The following is a 10,748-nucleotide window of genomic DNA, read 5'->3' on the forward strand; positions in this document are numbered from 1 at the left end:
TAAGTGTGCTGAGAAGTGTTGGAGAAGTCCTGGGTTCAAACTTGGACTCTGGCAAAAATTTTGGTTTAAGGTGAATCAAACCCTGGTTGTAGTAGGTAGGCCTTAAGAATATTGTTAGAGAAATTGTGCCACAAAAAGCCTTGTGGTCTAGTGGCAAAGTAGCGCCACATAAGAGGCAGGAAGGTGGCGTCATAGAGTTGGCAAGGAGGTCCAGGGTTCGAAACTCATGGCGATCAAAGAGCATTTATTTTGCTAACAGGGGGCGGCAAGAGTTGGTGTTGAATTTAAACTCTGATGATGGAAGGATCCCACATCGGGAAGATAACATAAGAGTGGATACGAAGCTGGCTTTAAATAGAGAGAACCATGAGGAGAGTAAAGGTACCTTTCTTGGCTGATCCCTTTCGCTTTATGGCGTGCTCGTTTGGGTTGGGCGTCGGCTAAGAGTGCTCGTAGCACTGATTAACTCCAGTCTCCTATCAGGTTTGTATTTCACACTATTCTAGCTATAGGATGGCTACTTCGGGCCGCGATGGACTGAAAAGGGCCATGTAGGCCCAATGGGCCTACGGGCCCAATTGGATAAGTTGTTTGATTGTGTAGTAAATATTGGAATAGGCTAGGTGAATCTCATATCTGTGGCTAGATTTGGGCTAAAAGGGCCACACTAGCGTGTGGGCCCATTTGGGCCGAGAATGGGCTTTAGGCCCATTCGTATTGCTATCCCTATTTAGAATACTTTAGTTTACAAAATTATTGAAATACCCTTGACTTGTAAAATTACCAAAGTACCACCAATTTATAGAATTACCGTTTTACCCTTGAATTACAAAATTACTAAAATACCCCTATAGGGTAGAATTATCGAAATACCCTTATAGCGTAGAAATACCAAAATACCCCTGTAGGGTAGAATTATCGAGATACCCTTATGGGGTAAAATTACCATTTTGCCCTTAGGGTGTTAAATAATTGTTTTGACCTTGTGGGCAAGTGACTGACTTGGACTGTGTGGTTGACGGATTTGATTGTGAATATATGTTGGTGATATGAATGACTTGACTGTGATTGTTTGATTCAAATATGGGCATGACATTCTGCAGACATGACATGTTGCATGGGTTGGGATTTTGTACAGAGGAAGATCTGATCTGTTAGGATCGCATGGTTGCTTGACGACTGTGGATCCACCGAAGGCTTAAGAGCCGTATATTCGTACTGATTTGATAAGGTCACACGGGTCGCCCGAGACGACTGTGGACCAATCGATGGCTGAGTGTCGATCATGTTACCGAAGGCTATGTGCCAAACATATTTGCCTAAGGCTATGTGCCAATATATGATTATTGACGACTCTGTGTCGATCATATTTGCTCAAGGCTGTGTGCCGAATATATTACCGTCGCTGATGGCTATGTGCCTAACATGATACAGCTACCGATGGCTTAAAGCCAATTATTCTGATTATGGCTTTGCGCCAACCTACATATGGCTTTGTGCCAACCTGATTATGGCTATGTGCCATTATTGTGGGCTTCGTATCGATATTGTGGGCATCGTGCCGATTATAGACCTGTTATCGATGGCTTTATGCCACGTATTCTGTTAAGTGGCTTAGCCACATTATCTGTTTCTAGTAGCTATGCCACAAATATTTGTTCTGGCAGCCATGCTACAAATTCTGTGGTGTGTAGCGGATGGGTGGGTCGAGTTGTCTCCCCACATGGTGTAAGGTTGGTACGGGGGTGTATACAGCTGGATTGGGTTAGGATTGCATTCATATTCTAATTTTGATTCTGTTACCTGATACTGATTCTGATTCTGTCACCTAATTCTGATTTTGACTCTTATTTTGATTCTAGTTCTGATAATGTTTGTTATTTTGTAATGGGCTAAGGCCCATCTGGTACTGTCTGTTATAATGGGCTAAGGCCCAATTGACACTGAAATTGTAAGTAGGGCTGGGGCTAGACTTTTAATTCTTTTATATGATTGACTGATCTTTTTTTTATAGTAGGGAATTTCACACTGAGTTTTTATAAACTCAATCTATTTATTAACCTTTCAGGTAATTTCCAACCTTAGACGGATCGGAGCTGCGAGGGGCTCGGAGGAAGCCACACACACTGTTTATGTTACAGTTTTGATTATTACTTTTAAATGTTTTTATGTGGGTTGTAGTAAAGCCGTTGTAATTTTCTGGATTTTAAATTTGGAATTTTATTTATTGTTCTTATAATTGCTAGTATTAGAACACGGTTTTCCAAAGAAACTTCTGTTGTTCAAAACATCACGTATCCGCAATTGTTTTTAAATTAAGCTTCCGCAACTGCCAAGATTTTTACAAAGTTGTTAAGATTGTTATTCAGCTGAGGTTTTCTAACAAGGTTTAAAAAGGGAATAAGTTTTTAATTATTAAGAAGGGTTTTTAATGGAAACATGGTTTTCAAAAAACACTTCAATGTGACATGCCAAATTCGAGCCAAACTTCCAGGCCAGGTTTGGGGTGTTACACATTCACATCTCTTCTCTCCTCTCTCACTTTCTCCTCTCGTTTTCCCATTCCATGTCCCTTGGTCTCTTACCGATTTCTCCTCTTGGAAAAGGGTTATTCATCATCCATTTTGGAGCAACATTGAAGTGTTCATAGCAGCCTTGATTGGCAAAGACAACAAAGAACAAAGACGGAGCAAACTAGACAAGCCATGGAGAAACACCAGATTTGATTCTTGTTCCCTATCTCTTTAATTTTTGTTGTTATTATGATGAACATTTCTATGAATATTTATGTTGTTGGAATGGTGAATTTAATCAGATTAGCTTGAATTTAATTTGTGTTGGTTTGATTGCATTTCATCTGCTTAAATTATTAAAATTGTGTTTATGCTGTTATAGGCCTCAGTAAAATGTTTGATTAAGTAGAATCATGCCTAAGATATTCTTGCATTACAATTGTGAGGTAACTAATGAATTAATTATTTAAACAAATTGAAATTATAATTAATTGACACAATACTTAATCAGTGCATGTTTATCTTTCTAGGGTAGCTGAAGGTTAAATTAGCAATGTATCTAGCGATACACTTGCCTTTCATAACATGCAAGATTATTGTGATTAAACTGTTTCAGGGTAAGGATACCTTGTTACCTCACATAGTTTTTTATGTGCTTATTAGATTTAATTAATCGTTTGAATTGACATAGGGATATGTAAGAGATTAGTTCAATTTAATGAGTATGTATGTGCAATAACATGTTTTCTTATTAAAATCTGTTTAATCGCTTGAAATTAACATAGGGATATGTTAAAAGATGAATGGATTTGTGTAGGTGAATATGTTCATAAGTTAGCAAATTACCAAGTTGCCGTGAATTTATTCGTAACAACATAAACATGAGTTTAATAATTTTAAGTTAAAGAAATGTAATTAATCCAACACAATTATGTCATCTTGATTAAATCATATTTTGAAATCGTGCATTTGAGATTTATTTATTCAGTTTACTTAGTTTAAAATCTTAGTTCACCCTCTTCAAACAAAATATTTTTCTTTATTTATTAAATCATATTTTGAAATCATACATTTGAGATTTATTTATTTAGTTTACTTGGTTTAAAATCTTAGTTTTTAATCACCCTCTTCAAATAAAATATTTTTCTTCACCAAAGTGTTTTAAATAGCATTCATAAATAATTTTTTTCACAGTCCCTGTGGGTACAATAACTTGACATTTACTTATCACTTTATTATTTGTTGCGATTGTGTACACTTGCACATTTTCGTTGTTCCAAGCACAAACAACCATGTCGCATGACCGTGTGTCATACATGACTGAGGTACACGCCCGTGTCTTAGGCCGTATGGACGAGAAATAGGCCATTTTCAAGCCATTTCCTTCACCCTAATTATGCTTACACACACAAACCATTTGTACCTATTTCAAACATTCAAAAAATGTACCTAAAACATGCATAATGGAGCTAAATCAATATTGTATCTATCCATACAACCAGTATGCCCAAAGGCACCTCAATTATAAACACCAAACATGCTTACACATTGCATAATTTTAACCATTAACCAACCATATGTTTCTCATCTAATTTTCTTACCAAACTTACCGCCACAACCACATGCCAAAGTCATATACAAACATACCAAAATGGTCACTAAAACATACATAAACTTGACCATTCTAACATCAACCATGAAAGCACTAAAATGTCAAGATATCATCAATCATAAAATACCTATACATGTGCATATTTAACCATTAATCAATTAACTTGTTTTTATATCAAACATATCAAAATGACCTTACCATTGAGACCACTTATCACATGCATAAAAACCATTTAAATGTCACCATTCTAGCCAATTCCAAATGGTTCCAACAACTAACATATATACATATGAAATTATGTCCAAATGGTCATAATTCAAAAACATACTTGACTAAATTTCATATCAAAACATGCCCTAAATGATTACTTTGCAAACATGCCAAATCTTACCATTTTGGCCATAAAACCATGCATCAATTTGATCTCGTGCACACTAACCATTAACATCAAAGTGCCAAAAGCACACCAACCATTGAGGTATCAAAATAGCATAAGTTTCATAAGTTCATAGTAACATTACATGTCATTATCATCAACTAAAAAATAGACATATTCCATCTATACATGCCATTATAACCATGACCAAAGTATCAAAATCTACCAATAAAATCGATGGATAGTGTGATGGATATCCGACTAGCTTCCAACCTGATCGAGCTTTCGATAATTTGTAACGTAAAGGAAAATAACTACATAAGCAATGTATGCTTAGTAAGCTCGTATAAACTTTAAGTATAAAATTCTATTTCAATAATAAACTTTATAGAATAGACATAAACCTATACTAATGCCAAAATTCATAGCATGAAAGGATTTTATGGGACATAATGTATAACCATCAATCTTTCTAGAAGATTATACACGTGTCAATTTACTTACTTTCATTTCTGTTCACAATGCTTATCATAAGCCTAACATATTATTAATTATCGATTCAATGTATTTATCCATGGCATAGATAAATTCATTTAAAGCATAAGCAATTTACTCACATATGAATACATCATTTATCTTATTAAACTTTTTTATAACATCATAATAGATCCCAATTACGTACTTATCGTACCATTCCCTTTTCTTACCCGTTTCATATGCATAGTACAAGCATAATCATAAACATAAATCATATCCACAAGCTTGGAAGAAACCTAAGCATATCAACAACACATGTTAGTTCATATGAATTTAACATGGATAACCATAATACTTAAGCATAATTCAATTGGATTTATCATCCATCTCATAGCATATCATGTTTTCCATGTATGACCATTTCAATGAGATTCATGCATACATATCTTAACCCATACTGAACACTGACCATTTCATTTGCATAACACATAAGACATAAACATAGCATTAACTATAGTTACAAGTTAGTGGTTAAACACATAACTTAGCAAAAATCACCATATGATAAAATAACTTTCATGATATAGGATATAAGCATTCATAATTTTCATGAACACGACTATACATACTTTAATCATCAAAAACTCATACCTTTCCATACTTTCATGACATTGCCAATCGAAATACTTACCATTCCTTCCCTTTGTATACCTGTTGAACCACTTAGATTAATATTGGATAAGCGAGAATCTCACATACTGTGTGCTAATATATGGTCGAAACCATTTCTTTCCTTTTCCTTTACATAGATGCTCTCTCTCGAGCCATAAATGGGTCTACTCACACAAGCTGTCGATTAAAATGTAACTACAAGGTGCTGCTCACACAAGCTGTCAAGTAGCCGCAACACATGCTGGAACTCAGCCACCGGTAGGACATTCAAGACCAACACTCAAAACATGGTAACCCTAATGATATGTCATATGTATCCTATATATTTCTAAGGTTCAAATAGGGCTCGATAATCATCATACATCATTGAATTTTCATCATTTCTTTACTCGATAAATTGTATAATTAACATATATATATATATATTGATTCATTTTCAATAAAATCATATAATAGCATTAAATTTAATCAACATTATACATAGTACAGTTCATACGAACTTACCTGGCATAATTGTAGAAATATCAAAGTATGGGGGCATTTTGGTAATTTTTAATTCTACTCGATTTTCCACCTAATCTTGATCTAAATTAATAATTTCTTTCAATTAATTAATTTAGACAGTAAAACAATGTATTTTATGCAATTTAGTCATTATTGACATTTTTAAAATTATCCCTAAAGTTTTACTTTTATTCAATTTAGTCCATGAGCCTAAAACATGCAAATTAACCATTTTTACCCAAAATTGAGCCTAACGAAATACTTATGGCATCCAATACAGCCCATTATTGCAATGATTTCACATCAAATCCTTGTACTTTTACTATTTCAACAATTTAGTCCCTAATCAAAAAATTCATCAAAAATCACTTAATAAAATACTTTTAAATAACAACTAATATCTCAAATTCATCAATTAACATCTAAAATCACAAGGTTCATCAATGGAAACATTCAAAGTTTGTAACAATTTCAAAATCGAAGGTACGAGCTAGTTGGGTCTAGTTGCAATGATCTCAAAAACATAAAATTACTAAAAACGGGTAAGAATTACTTACCATGCAAAACATTGAAATTGGCCGAAACCTAGCTTAACATTTATGGAATAATTCAGTTCTAAAATGGGGAAGAAGATGACAACCATTCATATTACTTATGTTTTTATTTTAATTTTAATTATTTTATCAAATTACCTTTTAACTTTGGTTAATAATTAAATAAAACACCAAAGTCATGTCCATATTTGTCCACTAATTCCTTAAATGGTCTAATTACAATTTAAGCCCTTTTCCTTTATTTAATTAACCATTTAATCACTCAAATCGAATAGTGATAAAATTTTACATCTTTTACGTTTTAGTCCTTTTTAATTAATTAACTATCTAAACGTTAAAAATTTTCAACGAAACTTTAATACCACCTTAATGACACTCCATAAATATTTATAAAGATATTTACAGCTCAGTTTATGGAAACGAGATTTCGATGCCTCATTTTCTAAAACCACTTGACCTTAGGGTCATACTACTTGAACTTAATAAATTGCTTATATAACATAAATTATCAAATCAAAAACCTTTTTAAAATCATATTTGACTCGTAAATATTAAATAATAATATTTATGAACTTACTCGTAAGATTTGGTGGCCGAGAAATAACTGTTTCTGACACCACTAAAAAATGAGCTATTACAATATTGCTTATTCAGCTTTTAAAGCACATGCATTAGTGGTTTAAAATGTGTATGTACAAACTTGTCGAAAAGTCACTATGATAGCTTGGGAGCATTGCATCACCCAAAAAACTTTGAAGATTATATTTCAAGATTGTAAATATCATTTGTATTGAATTAATGGCATGTATTAAACTAGTTGAGTTGTAGTAAAGTTAAATGTTGAATTGAGACTTTTACATTTCTCTTAAACAAGACACACATCTTATTGAACTTTTAGTGTACATACCAAGCTTTTATGTCTCAATTAGTCTAAATTTTGATTTATAATCTTTTCATTCATAATGAAATGACATGGTGATATTTAAACAAGATTTTAGAGTGGTTTATTTTTTCTATATTTTCAGTTTTAAGGTCCTAAGGTCCAGTACCCTTGTGAAGGGTATTGAACATGGATCAAAAGGTGCTGCCCAGATTAGTACAAGGACCTAGGTTTGGATCCTAAGGCCTTAGGTACCAATACCTAGGTCTTGACAGTACTACTACACTATTTCGCAAAGAATAAGCCTTCCAAGTTCCACATATGGTCCCCGAACACGCTTAAATCGATTCAAAATGGTTTTAACAAGATTTTAAAATTTTAAAATTGATTTTATCTATTTTATATGATTTTATGAAGGTGTTTTCTTAATTAACTTCTTAAATAAAATTTAGATTTTTTAAATGAAAGTGGTATGGTGGCATATTCCATCCATACCGATCGTTAGGACGAGTGAGGGGTGTTACAAGAAATATATAAATTGTTGTAAAACAAGGATAGTTTGGATAAGAACATTTAGAGATTCCTACTATTGGGAATTCTATCAGATTATGGCATAGGAAAACCATTAGACAAAGTTGACATGAAACACTGACAAATGACAGTTTGAAAAGGTATATTGGATGAGAATAAAATATTGAAGGATTTTAAATGGTGAAATTTCTAAGTGTATAGTCAATGAGAGATCTCAAATTCTAAATGAGTTATATAAGGATTAAGATAAGAAACTATATAGAAAAGTGTAAAATATACATTCGGAATAAGTTAACATAAGAAATTAAATAGAATACAATTTGGTTAATTTAAGAATGGAGGCCATGTTATAGTGCTATACAACTGTGATAAGTGACACCCTTTGAGATTATGAGAAGCTGGAGTGGTAAATCACTTTTAAAGCATACGATTGTGAAAGAGTTGAATTAACAACAAGAAAGAGATATGTAAACATTGAAAGAGATTGAAGTGTCAAGATGTGAATTAGGAATTGGTCAATTAGTAAAATGAGTTTACAAGCTATGGATGGATTAGGATTTCTAAATGAAGAGGTAGCATTTCTTTATCTATCACATGTGTACCATTTATAGAATCATTGATACAAGAAGCCCGAGCCAATCCAAGGTCTATGATGGAGATGTGCTTAGTTTTTGTTAAGGCCTAATCACAATATCTAAATCCAAGTAGTTGAAGTCAAAAATCAACTTATTTTTTCAATATTTTATCACGAAGAAATTTTGAGAAGAAGAGTTCAAGCTTCAAGACGATGGGCTTTTGATCTGCCATACTTCATTGTAGCAGATTAAACTAGTTTTCATATTTAATGAGCTTGAATTTAAGAAATCTTTTTATGTTTTATTTAGTTTTTCTATTTTATTTTTAATCTGATAAAAAGTGTAATTTGAGTAATTTTATGACCTTAAAGGCTGAAGAAGGCCTAAAGGAAGACTAACATACTTAGTGAGTGTGCAGGACAACATTTAAAGGTGTGAAAGCTCAAGGCTAGTCACCATGTTGTAACATGGGAGTTCAATGTCACAAAATAGCGAACAAAGTGCCAAAATTCAAATATTTCCTTTGGTGTCGTAACATAAATAGTGGATGTTGTGGCACACAAGCTAAACTTGAGCCAAAGCAAATTGCATTAGGTGTAACACCCTTAACCCGTATCCGTCGCCGAACTAGGGTTAAGAGGCATTACCAGGCATATTGGAATATTTTTGCATTCATTTCACAATCATTATAGTATAATAGTCACACATCATTACAGAGTCCCTTATATAGGTCAACGAGACCTTAAACATGCTTTAGAAAAGGGTCGGGACTAAATCAGGCACATACAAAATTTTTTTCAAAACTTAAACATTTTTCAAAGTTATAGAGGTCACACGCCCATGTGAACAGGCTGTGTGCCTCATACTGCATTAGACACGCCTGTGTGTCTATGCCGTGGCCAAACAGGGCATACATACTGACTTGTCCACACGGCCACAAGACACGCTCGGGTGCCAGGCCGTGTGAAAATTAGGGAGACTACTGACTTGGGTCACACGGCCGGTCACATGCTTGTGTGTCTAGCCCGTGCTCGAAACTGACTTAGCCACATGGCCTGGCACACGCCCGTGTGTGTGACCCGGTGGTCTACCCAGACACATTTCAAAATGGCCTTCGACCAACATGGCAGTGGCACACGCCTGTGTCCCTGCCCGTGTGGGCAAAATAGGCCATTTACAAGGAGAAAATGCCACCCTTTAAGGGTCCTCCATACAAGCATCAAAACTAAAACATTTTGTACCAAATTTTATACCAATTCACAACCAAAATATACACCATTCGTGCCATATCATTATCAACAAATTTCATGCTTACAATCCAGACCAAATCATGCCAAATCATGAGCCAAAATCATACCAAAACATATGATTCATAATCTTACTAATTTCTCAATCAAACAATACCAAAACTTACCAAATTGACCAATTCATTAGGCCATACATATACACCAAAATTTTCCATTTTTGCATCACACATCATATACCAAAATCAAACCATAAGTTCAACTATAATCAAGCCATATCACATGGCTAATATACACTTCACAAAACATATTCAAATACTTCTAGTCTGCACGTGCCATACTTCAATATATACACTTTCAAAAGGTACCAAAAAAGAGTTTGATAGAGTGGTGATGATCCTCGATGATCCCCGAGCTCTCAGTAGCTTTGATATCTATAAAACAATTGAAAAACACACAAAGTAAGCTTTTGAAAGCTTAGTAAGCCATATACAAATAAACTTATCACATGTCACAGCTATATACAATTCAATCATATGAATTATGAAATAATTCAATAACAAGCTCATATTTCTCATTAGCTCAAATGTTCATATCTATTTGCTAGTAAGTACTTCACATTTCCATGTAGTTCACATATCAAAGAATCATATTCATACTCACCTTTCATTGCCAAATTCTATATACAGTTCATACGTACCTAAAGCAAATATACATTCATATATTTATTCATTTCTCGGAGTGCCCATTTAACCATTTGGAATCAATAAGGATACTTGGATAGCTCGAAAAGCTCATACAATGGCAACG

The 10,748-nt window shown here is 33.8% G+C and overlaps 1 long non-coding RNA gene across 1 annotated transcript; it reads left to right on the top strand.

The window, feature by feature from the left end:
• Positions 1 to 383: 383 nt before the first annotated feature.
• On the top strand, positions 384 to 2,272 carry LOC128285497 (uncharacterized). Its single transcript, XR_008275947.1, has 2 exons — positions 384 to 483; positions 2,069 to 2,272. It is a non-coding gene; the product is annotated as an uncharacterized LOC128285497 (long non-coding RNA).
• The last annotated feature ends 8,476 nt before the right edge of the window (positions 2,273 to 10,748 follow it).

This window comes from Gossypium arboreum, chromosome 2 (assembly GCF_025698485.1).
Source record: "Gossypium arboreum isolate Shixiya-1 chromosome 2, ASM2569848v2, whole genome shotgun sequence".
In the NCBI taxonomy this organism is placed as follows: Eukaryota; Viridiplantae; Streptophyta; class Magnoliopsida; order Malvales; family Malvaceae; genus Gossypium; species Gossypium arboreum.